Below are 16,959 nucleotides of genomic sequence, written 5' to 3'. Positions count from 1 at the left end.
CGACTGATATATTATATCATAAAAATATGTATGTATGTTGATGACTTTCATGCACGCACGTTTGATTGATGCGAAAGTTTTGGCGAATTTCGCATTAAATGAATAGTGATCGTTTCAAAATAGAGTATGATATATTTTTTTATATAATATATATATTTGGCATGGATTTTCTATAAACATAAATTCAACTCGTGTCATGTTATTATTTAAAAGTTTTTTTGAGTCGAGTCAACTATTTGTACAGGATTTTGCAAGCTTTGTATTGATACTCGCATTTCAAAAACGAGAACGATATCCTACCTAATATTAAAATTTTACTATCATATCCATTTTCTGCAAGCCTTAATGACATTACAATATAAATTTATGTTTAAAATCAATGACATTTGTAATTGCGATAGTATTGTACGTATAAAATTATTTTTTTGGCTCAAATTATTCAATTTCGACATTGGAAATTTTGTAAAAGTCACAGAGCTGTATTGAATGAAGTCCAGTGTGTCGATTGACCAACAAACGGAAGTCGACGTTCGCCGGTTTAATACAAATTTGCATGCTGGCAGCCAACAATCGCACCCACTACTTACTATACAAACGATCAAAGGTGAAGCGACAATAAAACACAATCGTTTCAATTTAATGTAGGTTTTGGCGTAACTTACGCCTTTCTCTCTGTCCACGTCCAATCTTACTGTGGGTCGTGGGATTATTGCATTTAGCCGGCATGAAAAACGCACATAAAGAGGAAATCGATTCATCTTTGCATCGAATCAATAGTTGTTTATGTATTTTTGCTAGTTTTAAATATTATACATCTGCATCACAAACTGTCTAAATACTTGGTAAATTTTGATCCAAGTATACATAGGTGCTCCCCTGTTGCTATTTTTCATTTGGTCAACTGTACAAGGTACATATTTTTCGATTGAACACATTTTCTATTGGCCGAATCTCTTTGGGTATGCAAACGAGCGTCTGCGAACGCGACCCGCATGTCAAATGCAAAATCCTATCTATTTTCAGCAAAAATTCAAAACAAAACGATTCAAATCACGTAGTTACACGTGTTTGGAAATAATGACGCAGTCACAAATTTCCAAAAATAATTCGGCAAGACAAAATTTTGCACATTTGCAAGGCATACGTTCTCTTCATAAGAAAGTACATACGTACTCACTTGCATTCATATAATATGGAATTGAATTTGACGCTACGATAAAACAGCTGCTTTTTTATTGTTTATTTACATAATATGTAGGTATTATCGGTTAAGAAAGTCATTGTCCAGTGTTTTACGAACTTCTGGTTTTTGGCGCAGATGTTTCGCAATCAGGGGAACCCCCTCGGATTCGGCGTTTCCCATGCTGGTATTGCTAGCTGCTCCTAACCATGTGCATGTAATGTAAGTCTATGGGAAAAATGCAAAAATCTGATGACGAAGGGTGATGTCCAGGTGTCTGATTCGCTGCCCCATTTGAAACAGTTGCAGATTTAGGGGTTGTTGTTCCAATTTTATTGTCTTTTCAAGTGGTCGTTTGTGAATTGGTGGACTTGAGAGGGAAATATGTACACACATAAGTTGGGGTCAAACTTAAACATAGCTGATCTGTCGAAAAAGAGAAATAAAATTGCTTTTCGAATCATATTATCTAAGCGATTATTTGAAGCTGTCACTAGGCAAACCTGCTCGGTTCCACGACAAAGCGTTTACGGACAAAACGTCTAACGACACAACCTCCAAGACAAAATGATTACGCGATATTATGTATGTTCATACACAAAACATGCGTTCAACTCGTACATACATACATACGTTCAAAAAAGATTTTTTAACGAAAAAACGTACAAAAATTCAATAAATCATGTGGAGATAAATCTGATACGCCTCCTTGGATAGATTATTGAATAAATACTAGATAAGCGAATCGAATCGAAATTTAATTATAAATCAAAAAAATTATCATAAGGATTTTGGAATTTTCGTACTGATGTAATGATTTTTTTTCACTTTCTTAATTGTGTTCGTGATTTTTTTCTTGTTTTGAGTACACTCAATTAAAAATGTTTATGGACATGCTGCTCGTTTTTGGAAATATGAATGTTTGAATGTATGAATGTTGTCATTTTGTACGAAAGCATTACGCCGCGTAAACATTTCGTTCGTAACCATTTATTTACGTAATTATTTTGTCGTGGACTTGTCCGTATACGTTTCGTGGTGACTAAAGCCCGGACCTTGAGGGGGCCGTTTATTGTTCAAATGTTGTAAATGCATTGTCAAAGGTTTGCAGAACCTTTTTTACAAAGCATTTACAACAATTGAACAATGGCACGCTTCCGGTCCTACCTCTAGTCGTGACACTGGCCAGCTCATAGATCTGTCAGGTTGGAAATCATAAGGTAAATCGGACTCGCGTTGAGCCATTACAATATTTTGAAGCAGGAAATATTTAAAGCACGTGTCACTTAAGCCGTTCTTCTACCGATCGGCCCAATTATGTATCCGTCGAGCCCAATTGCCGCATTTGACGTTCAGGATGTTCGGCATCATCTGAAGGGTGTCACGTGTTAATTAACAAGGACGATCGTTTAGTTTAGACTTTAGGATGAAGGGAACGTAACCGAGCCTTCATCGCATGTGGCACGCATGGACAGGAAGCGGTTAAAAACCGTGACTAAATCGACTAATCTCACATGTGCTCTTTGAAATTTTGAAAAAAACACTGAAAATTTGCATCGCGGTGCAGTATGTTGTACGTGTGTAGTACTAAATAGTTGGCAGTGCCATCCGGCTGACAGGTTGTGTGTATTTGTCTCGACATGTTTCCTAAATATTTGCTTACAAGGGATGATTTGCACATGTTGCGCTTTTTGCACTCCGGCTAAAAAGGGCTCTTATCACCTTATGGCGAACACTTTGCCCAGAACGGGGAAAAACACGTGCTGGCATCGTGCGTAGTGCATAATGATATATTCCACACGTTGTATATGTAAATATGTGTATAAGTTCAGGGGTTATAAATGATGTACATATGTGTGAGGTTCAAATTTGAATTAAAAATGCAGAAATTATTTCAAAATTTACTTGGTTTCGAAACATCACCTCAATTAATCAGTAATTTATCAAAGATATACCTCAATTTGTTGCATCTTCAACACATTTATCTTTTGGGTTCTTATTAGCATATTTTTATTACTAATGTGAGTCTGTTATAAAAAATTAAATTTCTGAACACCTCTATTTCCACTTTATAATTAAGTATCTAAAAATATTCTTGATCAATATATTATGTATTTAATAATGTATGGTTTTTAAAATTGAGTACATGGTTGTGGAGTCGGAATCGTAAAAAATCAAGCGACTCCTTTTTATTATTGTCTTTAATCAATAGTACGATATGTGCCAACTATAATCTCCAATTTTATTGAATTAAATCTACAAATAAATTGAAATTTAATAATTTCTTTATAAAAATCATGAAATGAAATGACATTATAAATAAAATCGTTGAATTTCACGCATTTTGATCTGCTATGGCCAAAACTGACTGTTTCCTCCGTCTCATACATTTTTATGAAATTGATTTGTTTGAGTATGACATTTATACACATACACTATGAATGTACTTACTTTTTATTTAGACCCTTTCACTACCAATATTTCAATAAATTGGGTTACATGTCAAGTTTTCGCGATGCCTTTAAATTTTTATATTTTGAAAATTGCTATTATTATCATTATTAATAATTTTATACGTTGGCAAGCAAATTCGATCTTACTGAAATTATTCAAGTTGTAGTGAGAGTTTGGAGTCGGAGTCGATAAATTTTGAACTGACTTCACAGTCCTGTTGTATTTATTCACTAAAAACGCAAAATGCCTTCTCATGTTTCATAAAATTTGTAAAAATTTCATTATATTTTATTTTTTATTAATAACAAGAAAAGTTGATTTTACTAAAAATTTGATCTTAATCAAGTTTTAGTCGGAGTCGGTAAGTTTGAACCAACTCCACAGCCCTGCTTAAGTATGATCTAAGCTTGACCAAAGTGTGATTCTGTCTGACCTTTACTTGACCTGAAATTTACCCAACAAATTTTAATACATAACTGGTCTAAATGAAATCCGACTTCAATCTAAAACTAAATTAAAATTAATCCAAACTCGATTTATGTATGTATGTATGTTTTATTTAAATTCAATCCTAATCTGATCCAAATCTGACAAAAATCCGAGCATATCATGAAAGTGCTGTAACGGTAATAACCACCACTACGATAGTATACATATATGTATTTACATATATTTTCTGATGTCCATGATGTTGCAAACGCTTGATTCGAGCGAACCATCCCAAAAAAGAAGAATTTGCGAACATTCCGATACTACATTGTCTTGACCAAAAGACATTGACTGACTGAGGGCAGTTTGTACGGAGCGAAAATCAACCCATACACATGTCTCACGTAAATACGACAAACAAACAACCTGTCAACACTTGAGAGCCACTGAATCGAGCTATCGATCAAATTGTCTCTGTATATTCGTTACATTCGTTCGATCGAGCGAATTGTAATGAAATTCGAAACGACAAGCTCAATTTTCCCGTCTGAAGTTTCGAGTCGACGTTTCGATCTCACATCGACATTCCACAATTTGCTTGTCAACGGTAGCTTTGAATAAACTCAATCCAAACTTGAAACTGACTCGCATACAATCTGGATTAAAAAATATAGGGTTCACGTCCAATCGAAAGGAATATTTCGTGCACAAGTGGATGTTGTTGGCTGTAAACAGACACACGAGCTCATATTCAAATGTGGTTAACTTCAACTTTCAAAACACGTGGTTGTCAAAGTGCATCCGCGTCTTGCACTTGTGCATAATGAGACTATTCATTGATATAAAACGACACACCTTTTATCCGAGGGTCTGTCAGTAGACACCCGTTTGAATTCGGGCTACAAAACTTTCATGCAATGAATTGTTATGAAATAGATGCTTTTTACAAACCTCTTCTTATTAAATGAAGCAAAAAGTATCAGTGATGCCAATTTTGTATAGAATCATCTTAAAAACTTTCAAATCAATCGGTGTTCTTTTAAGTAGATGGGTAGATAGGCACTTTCATTGAAAATGTTGAAAAATTGTGGGTATAAAAAAGTGGTTAACGAATCGGCCGTAATTCCTCGAATATCCCCATTTAGTTAATCGCTCGAACTAGAATTGATCCCTAAAAACAGAAGTGAAGCATATGATAATAATAGAAAAACGAAGAACAACATCCTCGAATGAAAATCCAACACATTTGGAAAGTGAGAGAACAGAACGGGCGATTGTTGAGTCAAAAATGTGGTTTTGTAAGTGATACTGGAGCGTGTATAGTTGGGCTTGTTGTCTATCTAGCTCGCAAGTGCTTCAGCTTCTTTCTGGTTCTCTGTATCTCCGGCATACGTATATATCGTGTGCTTCTGGGGGACATCTGGTTTCTGTTGAGGGGTTTCACAAGCTTATTGCACGTGTGCATTGCAAGTTGCAAGTCAAAATGCGTTGAGGTGAAACCGTTAAATCGACCCACGTTTGACCCGACATAAAATTCTTCAGGCGTATTCATATTGAACTTCAATATAACAATACCTCAATCCAGACAATAGTGATTCTAATAAAACTTTGCCATATAAATAAGTAATAACCAGAAGCAAAACTTCTTAGACGCAACCTCACATGTACATTCATAGAATATGTAAATCTTTTCATACAAAGTGCAGTACACGTGCAATGTCCTGGAAACTGCTAGTGTTATTCATGCCAAAAATATGCACATTGTATTGTGGATGTTTATGGCTGTAATAATGCACATTGTGGGACACGTGTCGCTTCATGGAACCTTTCGAGACAGCTAGAGTTCAAGAATCGTATTTATTGTTGTGCCAGAGTTCATATGCCATTCAAATAAACATACATGCATTAACTGTGTATTCGAGAGGGTTTTGTTCGTTCTGAGAAGTAGACGTGTGTTGCAAATAATGTTCGATGCAAATTATGCAATTGATATTTTAGCGGCACTGTGTGAAAAACACCTTCTTTGTTTCATCTTAGAACAATGCCTCTGCCGGTAATTGTGACTTGGTTCTTAAAGGTAAAACTGCAATGGTAAAAACTGCAATTCTGAGAAATTGGTGAAACCAAATTTGATAGAATAAATAATAAATATGAATTGATATGGTTATCAATGCAACTACAGTGTACTCTCAATAATTGAAACCGGATACGGGACCGGATAATTGAAAAACACGGATAACCCGAACTATCAATTTTTAATACCGTTTCTATTGTTTGAGTGAGTGTAAAATTTTCAAATCACCTAAACTTTTCCATTAATCTCCACATTTCCGTTTTATCACTTGCTTACATCTCTTCACAATCTATGAATAATCTTTCTTCACGATCAAACCAGTGTTATTGGTTTTACTTCCGACCAAGATTTTGCTATTCCATTTGTAGCATCCAATATACTCATTTTTTTCAGTCATCATCTCTTTCAGCAAAAGTTTTGAGAAAGTCAGCACGGTAAAGCCGTTTCATTGATGATATCACACCTTGGTCCATACGTTGAATTGGACTTGTAGTATTAGGCGCTAAAAAAATAGTTATCATATGACCAGAAATCATAATTTAATGCAAAAAGTAATTAAATAAATAACCGATCTAACGAAAAAATCCCACTGCTCAACCAATACTCCAAATCTACTCATTATTAGGTATTCTCATTCAAAAATAATTAAGTTAAAAGATTAAAAAAATTATTTCAAGCACGGATAATCCGCAAACCGTATAATCTGCACCCGGATAATCTAGAGTACACTGTATGTAGAAAAATTTAGGTGGAGGATTTTGAAATTGTACTCAAAAGACCGTGGAATTAATTGACATAGGCCAAAGGTAACAATTAAAAAGCAAATCTTAACCAAGCAAATTATCTTCTTAAGACTTATAAATACTATTTATAAATACATTCTTCTGATTAAACTTATCCCAGTTTATCTTAAAAACCGTGTTCATATTTGAAACATACCCAGAATCTATCCTCATATGTAAACGTATTTATATTATGTTATTATTTCATAAGATGAACAAAAGTGTTTCAAACAAACTATCCGAAGCCAATTCGAGGCATTCGAGCCCTTTTCTTAAATGGTCCGTCACATTGGGTATTTCAGTCAAGCGTTGAATTTTTGGTAGTTATTTTCTGATCCTTCACAAGTGGTGTCAAAAGTGTTAAACGTCTAGTTTGTTTTTGTGGAGATTTTTGGGTTTTATCGGATCGTAAATATGAAATTTAATAAGAAGTCCCTCGTTTCACAGAAAGCCATAACTTTTACGACTTTCGCCAACCCCTGTATGTGTGCTGGTTAATAGGCCGAAACCTCTTTCACGCACAGTCTTAGTATGAAGGCAAAAAATCGGGAAACCTCTGTGGGTTTTTACAAGTCGTGACCAATTAGCAGAGGACTTAATTGCGTAAGGACTTTAGGGTTTTAAAATTTTCACACGATCTATCACTTTAAAGTTTGCCGACAAATTACACGCTTTTGACGCATTCAATTCAAGGAAAGCTCGTCAATTTGCATCCAACATATGTACATAAATATGTATACGTTTCGTGCTATTGTGCGATATATCTTTCTGAACAGTTTTATGAGGTGACATTGTAGGTAAAAATATTTGAGCGTCAAATGTGAATCTTCGTCGCATCTTATATGTCCGTGCATATGGATGTAATAATGTGAAGTTTTTTTCATTTGGTATTGAAATTGCTGCAATAAAATGTTTACAACCGGTTTGCGGCGCCTTTTTCAACTCGCTCCAGGCGCCTTTTTGCATTACGCATTGCAAAATTCGCACTGCAGCAACTAATTGAATCGATAAATAAATTCGTCCGAGAGGAGACGTAACGAGGAATGCGATGTCGTAAATGATGCACGTGATGTGCAAATGTCGCAATGACGTTTTTCGCCAAATAATTTTCGCTTCTAATAAACAAATCTGCGTTTAGCTTCATCGGATCGTTCATCTGTAAATACAGATTTAAATTAATTGTACAAATACCTATCTAATAACTACAGTTTACATCTAATCATGTAAACATAGGAAAATGCTTATTTTTCATTCCATCTCTCAAAAATACACACAATTCAAATCTATTTCAATTTTATTCATCTTCTAAACAATGATAATTACAATACAACTACTAACATCATTTCAAGTTTAAGTTTGGATCATTGTGGCATTGCAGGAGTCCCTAATGCGCCACAATGGTCGAAAAATTACAGAGATGAAAAAATAAAAATATATACGTACACAAAACTACATTCATACATAATCATAAGAAACAATATAGCATTATATTGTATTGCATTATAGTAATAACAGATAAAGTAAAAATATCAAATAATAAAACATATAAGAACTAGCCGCAAATGCCCAAATGGAAGAGAGCAGATCAAAATTCCACTCATACATCACATTTAATTATGAAAATAATGATGAGCGCAGGCTACCAGACAAATAGGTTAAATTATTTTCTGATAACTTACGCTAACTGAGGTGGAAAATATCACATTCAGTATCAGCAGCAACGATTTCATTGAGAAGTCGGATAGCTCTTGGAATAGGAGCCATTCGATAAAGAACTGTACCAGTAGGAGGTATAGATTATCGATCACTGTCAAACTTATGTCAATACAAGGATAAAGTATCACCGAAAACACTTTTGGTAAGATCGCGACGACACAGACTAAACATGTCAGTGTTGTTTTTGCATGTGCAAAACTATCTAAAAAAAAATTGTATGTCTGCACCTTTACTGATGAAAGGCTTTTAACTTAGCTCCAAACATTAGTTTTAAGGACATCCTTGACTCATATCACTTATACATCCTTCCTTACATCTTATACTTTTTTATACTATTATAGTAATAACTAGAGGCCGGATAGTCAAGGGGCCGCTCATTGTTCCATTGTTGCAAATCCTTTGTAAAAAAGGTTCGGCAAACCTTGAACAATGCATTTACAACATTTGAACAATACGCGGCCCCTTGGCTATCCGGCCTCTAGTAATAACACAATAGTGCGGCACAGAACGTCTAGATAGACTCCAGCTGTGATAGGTGTCGTCATATCATTGTTAATTCGTACAGTCTTATTATTTCTAAATGTTTCTCCTACATTTATTCAAATATGGGAATTACTATCGAACCTGTGTCAATACAAGGATAAAATATCAAGTTATAAAGATTAGGCATGCCAATGTTTATCTTGCATGTTCAAAATTATCTAAAAAATACACGTGCCGCGTACCACTCTGTGCACTTCTCTTGTCCACTTTTCGACTATTATTTTAACTACATAACCATCTTGTGGCAATTTTCATTCTACTCGTTCGACTATGTTACTTTATTCTATACACATATTTATTTATTTATTTTTAATATACAAGTATACCACAGAGTCTTTACGGGTCACCCCAATATGACACTGTACCTCTCACCCATAGATATGTTTCGTTTCTTGTCTCTTCTCGTTATATTGATCCACACTTCTTTGTGTGTATTGGACTTAACAATCCAACTATATAATCTAATACATAATTTCGAAAGAGACTTTGTATGTATGTATGTACGTACATATGTAAGTTTTGGTTCGTAAAATCCGTGATGTTCGATTTAATAATAAAACAAATAAATATTCAAATAAATGTAATAAAACGTATATTATTAGATTAGCCATGTTTAAGCGGTTTATATTAAAAATACCGAGCGAAGCTGGATAAAACCACTAGTATATATATATTAAACTAATATTGAATTAAAACTTCAATAATACAATGTAGTTGCAGAAAAAACTTTGAAAAAACTTTTCTGAGCACATCTAGATTTGTTGCGAATATTGCGGCAATTTGTAGCGACATGTGTATGTATGTACATATATTGGAAGGATTGGTCGTCGAAATAGCATTTATCGCAATGTAAGATGTGATGGGGCGTTTTAATCGACGATTATGAAAGTGTTGAATGGCGCAGTACGCGTATATATGGGCCGGGTGTGTGCCGTTCAATAGTGATGTGGGGTACTATTTGTGTGAATTTTGGGGATGTTGGGTTCACATACGGCGAGCTGGTGGTCCTGCTCCAGACTACCAGGTGTCTCCTGAATCACGCCAGCCGCCTCTCCTCCCCTAAATAGAATCGGGCTGATAGTCAAATCAGACCTCACCTGGTCTAATGCCACCAAATGTGTCTTTGTTTAGATTCAATTCAATTTATGTATATATTTTTAGGTATTTTGAATTAAAATTTTATCATATTGTTATTGGTTAAAGTTTGTTGAATAATATAGATTGTTTCTGAATTGAATTATTTTTTATTGTTAGCGTATTTTCATGTTGACGCAGCGCGAAATGTGAGTATGCAGTTTCAATAATTTCTTAATTAATTCGAAATGTATGCTATAAAGATGCATATTGTATTTTATGATAGGTGATATCTTTGTCTTTAACAGGTGATTAGTTTAATTCGTGTTTGAGTTAAATTATTTAAATTGGAGGTACCTATGCAAATTTTGCATCAACGTCCGTCGTTAGGTAGAAACTGTGTGTAGGTATAATAAGCGAATGCTATTTTAATTAATTCTAAACGACCTTTTCAAAGTCAAATAATACTATATATATATTTTATTTATCACGAGTATATATATATATATATATATATATATATATATATATATATATATATATATATATATATATATATATATATATATATATATATATATATATATATATATATATATATATATATATATATATATATATATATATATATATATATATATACTTATATATGTTGATTTTTGTGAATTCGTATGACATTTCAATTTTTTGTTAAATTATCTTCTAAGAAGTATAATTTTTTTTTAAATATTTTTGAGTGATGTATTCAGAATTTTTTGTATAATTTTATTGAAAAATTAATATGGAATTTCTATCAAACACTTATTGCATATTTGGTGGGATACTATTTTAATAAATTCAATATTTAACACCGTACGATAAAATTCTAAATTATTTTATAGCTTTTATGTTTATCTTAAAATTATATTTAATTACGATTTTATCGTATATCAATATAATTTATATATTAATATCTTTAAGCATAACATTTTTATGAAAATTTTGCTCATTTAAACAATGAAATAAACTATTATTTAAATGTAAATGCATTAAAATACATTTTTCAACGAATTTCATATAAATATATATATTTCTAAAAATATATTAACGTATTCAATGTAATTTTTTTTAATAACTTGTTATAAAATTTACATTGTAGATGCTTGGTATACATATTTACAAAAGGCATTTCCAAGTTTCTAAGTCGATTCGTTCTACGTATGATTTTAGCTAATCACACAAAAGTGACATCAAAAGTTGATTGTAAATCAACAACAATACTAAACAAAACAAAACAAAAGACATTGCACTCGGAAATGTGTCCAAACTTATGAACACATGTACATTTTTTGAAAATCACAATAGCCTCGATGCGACAATGGTCTCGTTTAGGGATCGATCGAAAGTTTGATAGGGAAGCAATGGTGCATTAAAAGTCTCTGTTTTGAACCACCTCCCTACCCTTCCCGCTCACCCAAAAACTGCAAGGACAACAATAATGACATCTGCACTTTTTGGCGGCTGCAAATTTCGAATGCAAGCTGCATGCGTACTCGTAATCACAACGGTTGCGTCGGAATAACGGTCGAAATAAAGCACGAGAACTCAATAAAGCCGAGTCTAATATCTCAAACAAGGTAGCGGACGTTCTGGAGAATCGATGGGGATGAAAATGAGAACTCCACCCCAACCCCGTCATTAGAAATTTTAGCTCACAATGGTGGATGAAAGTGCACGCGCTCCATACTAATGAACGTCGTTAATGCCGTGCGCCAATTAAGGGTGCATAGCTCGATGCACTAACGATGGCCGAACCGTAGATACCCACAGGGGTGATATGGGAGAAGCTTTTTGCTCATATCTTTTAATATATCATTGACACGTGCGAGTCGCGCGATAGACGCGTGCCAATCTTTTGTACCCGCGTGCCAGCGTAATGCACTCTAATCCGGTCTAATATTTCACTTGTTTGTGCGCTTGCTGCAATTGCGAGGACTTTATTAAATGAACACTTGTGTACAGTCGGAATTGCAGTCTGAGTCATAGATTTTGATTATCTAATTACGGTAGAATCGTAAAAATTAGCTAAATCATCAGTCGGAGTTGGCCCAAAATCAAAAATCTTTCAAACCCAAATTCGGAGACAGTTTGGATACAACGATCGAGTTTCAGTTGAAGATTATTGAAATCTGAGTAAGATTTTGGATGTTCATAATAGATCGCAGTGAAAGTCACTGCCGAAGTCAAAACCAAAGTCGAAGTTAGAATTTAAGCAAACATTGTAAATGGAGTAGAAGTTGATATCTGAGTATAAAGTCCAAGCCCGGAATCATGATCGGTGCCATGACCAAAGCTTTTGGATATTTTGAGCTGAAGTCGTAACCAAAGCTAAAACCCAATTAGGTGTCAAAGTGGAATTTTTGGTCGGAGTTAGCCACAGATTCATAACTAAAGTTAGATACTACATATTTTTATTTTTATTTTTACATATATACCAGGAAGGCCTTACAGGAAAATCCCAATGCGCCTTCCTGGCCAATTACAAATACAAATGCAGCATTTTTTTATTATAAGTCGTTGAATTGCGAGACACTGAAAAAACTCGCAAATTAACGAGACATCTATGAATTGTACATAAATTTTTATTGTACATTCATCAAATTTCAAATAGTGGTGACATAGTAGGTAGGAAGGATTTTTAGCCAATTTTTTTTCCGGGAACCGTTTCAACAATGAAATCAGAGAAAATCGGCAAACTCTGATAGGAAACGATCAACCTGGAGTCACAAATCCAGGTCTGACCAACAGCATACTCTGAAAATTCATTTTCATTCAGGGATAGAACCCGGCACCTTCTTGACGGTAAGCAGAAGCTTAACGTCCGAGCTATGCTGCTGGTATGTATGTATGTATGTGCCTTCTTTTCAAATAGACTAGTAACTGGTAAATTAAACCTTTTTACAAAAAAAACTTGATTATTTCCTTAAAATAAATGGGATTTTGTAGTTTTATTTTGTATTTTCTATTCTTTTTTTTTATTGTTCATTTTATTTTCCTCTATTTTGAGTTCTTCATATTCCTTTTTGTTTTTTTTTTATTTTGTTTTGCAACTTATATGATATTTGTATTTTTAAATAAGTTTATGTATTAACAAACTCCTCTATACCGCTTTTCCCAAATATTCTTAAATAAATAAACAAATAGAGAGTCAGAAGTCAAAGATTATGAATGTCTATTTAACAAAGAAATGTCACCCAATTGCAAATGTTTGCGGTAGACGGCCTCATTCGAGAGTGTTGCGATATTGTGACACCATTACAAGAAGATAAATGTCAAATAAGACTTTAAAGGGCCAACATCGACAGTAATAATAACCAGGATTAGTCTAAGTTTAATATCGTAGCACACACGGGCCACAATTAATCTTTTAGCAACCCTAATGTAAAGGGGAGACGTCGTGTTTTAATTCGACTGCACGTTCGTCAGAATTTAAAAATATTGTATTATCGAATTAAATTAATATAAAATCACGCACTGTGTAATATATTTTTTGCTGTTCTGAATGTTTAATTATAGCGGTTCGCTTTGTACATACATACATATGTATATGTAGTCGGGCCAGTGTAAATGTAATGTATTCGACCGGCACGTGACCGCGATTTAAAAAACATTCTGTCCGCGTGTCCATCCACGTGTCCTCGTGGGGGAAAAATTGAGAAACATTATTGAGCCCCCATGTTTCATTATATCTTTCCCATAAAGTGCTACATAGTACTTTTATTACATATATTATATTTGTAAATATACGGACGAGTACTTATGTGTATGCAGAGTTCGATTTATACAATAAGATAAGCACTATTGTATAGTTGCACTCACCGTCGATTCAAGTGCAGTGAAAAAATAGCTTTTGAATCATTATCATCATAACTAACTGTTTACAGCGACTGGCAGACCACACTAGGTCCTCATATGAGGCCGTCAACCCGCCACCGATAAATTTGAACTTCATTACATAAGATTTAATAAAATAATTGGATATTTCAGTACCTTTATCTAAAGCCATCAATCAACTTTTCATCATAAATTTATGTACATAATTACACAATTTAAGTCGAATTGTAAAATTAAATCCTCATATGAAACCATCAATCCAGCATTAAAGTTCATTTAAAATTTCAGTGCTCTTTACATAATCGGATTTGAAATTAAGCCCTTATATGAAACCAACTTATATTTAATGTCTCAAATTTGATACAGATATTTAATGACACTATCAATCCTAGTGACTATAGGAATAGACAAAATTTTGATTCTTATTATGAGGTCAAATTTTTTTTATATTTTTAAAAGAATGTATGTACATAGATATCAAGGATCAAACTAAAGACTTTCGGTTCATTCGATTCATTGCTTAGTAAGTAGGCACTTCACATCATCATGCGCTTATGATTGACTCAAACTTAATGACCCGTTTATTTCTGATGTGATTAATCATTACGGGAATTGTCCGCGTGCGGATTTACGGAAGTGCAGGGTGAGGGTGTGGGGGATGAAGGGGTGAAGGGACAGAAGGGCGCAGCCGTGGGAGTGTCGCCTCCGCCCCGCTCCCACAACAATGGCGCGCGCCCTTCGGCACGTGGCATTAAAAGCGAGGGTGAGGGTTGATACGCGATATCATGAAGGCCCAAGGTCACGGCTGTCACCGATGACAACCCCCGTGAAATTCGGCCTTTTTCAGCCCCATGAAGACGTCATAGTTACTTAAATTTCCATGTGAAAATTATGGATGCCGAGTAAATTCGATATGCGATCAATCCCCAAGTAATAATTGAATAAAAATGCGCTGTTATTGAATTTTTCTTCACTACAATACTAAAGATATAATTTTATAATGAAGCTAATAAAAACATAGATGAAGTAAAAAGGTTGTAAAGAGAGAGAATATTGATATGCTTTCTAATATAAAAAGAGTGAGATTTAGTAAAGGTAGTGGTAGATTGATATCACATTGAAAATTTGACTCATTCTATCAATTAATTTCTGGCTATGTGTATAAATTTAAGTATCTCTCCCTTTGATTTTTTTGTACCAATTTGATCTTATTTGCTTACGTTTACATATGTCATGATTTTTTGTGCTTTAGAAGCTGTTGTGCGTATTTTTTTACGATTACATATCGCGAATTGGTAACAATAGATTTTTTCCGTTGAAATCAACTAAATCCAATTAACGTCAGCTTCAATTTCACCTTCAGAATTCCGCCTAAACCATTTTTTTTCGCTATTGCGAAAAAAAAACCGAACAATTGCAAATCAAACTGACCAAGTCAGCTTTCGCGTGATCTGTATTGAAAAAGAACGTGCTTGGAAACTCATCGTTTTTCACTTTTTAAAAATATTTTTTGCCTCTCCTCACGATTCGTTCCGATGATTTTTTCCCATAAATTAAACCTGTCAATTACACATACATACATACATTCATACACACTTAATTAACGAAAAATTTAATTAATTAACGAAAGTAATTTTTCAGAATCAATCCCAAATATAAACAGTCGTCCACTGTTTGTTCACTGGAGATTATGAAGCATTTTGTAATGAGAATCGAATCCTCTGGATGTGGCGGTCGGATTATAAGACAATAAAATAATACATGGCATAAAAGCAAGGGGTCGACATACAACGGCACGCGTGCCTGACACGTGTCACACTTTTGCAAACATGCACAAATATATAGCACGATTGATAAGATTCGAAAGTCGTAGATAAGAATTGAACTGTTTGCCGATTGGTTGATGCATTTTACAATACAACTTTTAATTGGTTAGTAAGTTAATCTCGCTTTAGATAAGCCAAAGTTAATAATCTGTCGATTTTCATAGAATGTTTTATGTTTTTAGCAGATAACTATAGCTAGTGAAATGCAGTTCTTCACGTTCGAAAGCTTTGTCCGTAACGGATGCCCTTATCGTTTACAATATTCACCTGCTTAAACGATTAGTGCCGATTCGCATTTCTGTGAAGGCGAAACAATTAAGATAAACTGTCGACAGGTAGGTTGCTTTGTCGTTTTGGATCAACACAGGTACTGAACCGAGGACGATTTGGCAGGTAAATTCTTCGTAACAGGTAGAGATCTTCGGAGTGTTAGTGCTGAAGACAACGGAAAAAAAATCAGGCGAAGCTAGCATTTAGATTTGTCGTTAAAAGTACCGGAATTTTAAAGATTTATATATTCAACATTCAAATACAGCTACATTAGCTGTCTGATTGAAGGGTATTTAATTTCAGCCAATTTAAATGGCATTGAATTGCATTCATACACGTACCATGTGAATGCATGCAATTCAATACTCCAATATTAGATTGTTTTCGATGTAAGTAAAGGTGAATTGTGTATGATCATTTAATTCGTTAAATATTTTAACAAACGTGTTAGTATGTTTTTCAATGTTATACAACAGGCGTCGGCAACCTTTTTTGGCTGCAGGTCAAACTATTAACATGTTTCGCATTTGTGGATATTTTCATTAACAGTATTTTTGTGAATATTCAGTAAATTAAAGTAAAATTTAATAAGAAAAAAAAAACTCTTCCATTACTCGTCCATTTTCAAAATTGTTTAGTGTTTCCTTGTAGTTATTTGTTGAAATCATATGTAATTAATCATTGTTTATTATCGAGTTCGTGATCGACTTTATCGATTTCGTTAAGAAATATTTGCAT

Source organism: Arctopsyche grandis, chromosome 11, assembly GCF_051622035.1.
Source record: "Arctopsyche grandis isolate Sample6627 chromosome 11, ASM5162203v2, whole genome shotgun sequence".
NCBI lineage: Eukaryota > Metazoa > Arthropoda > Insecta > Trichoptera > Hydropsychidae > Arctopsyche > Arctopsyche grandis.
The sequence above is the reverse complement of the archived record's forward strand: the minus strand, read 5'-3'. Positions refer to the sequence as shown.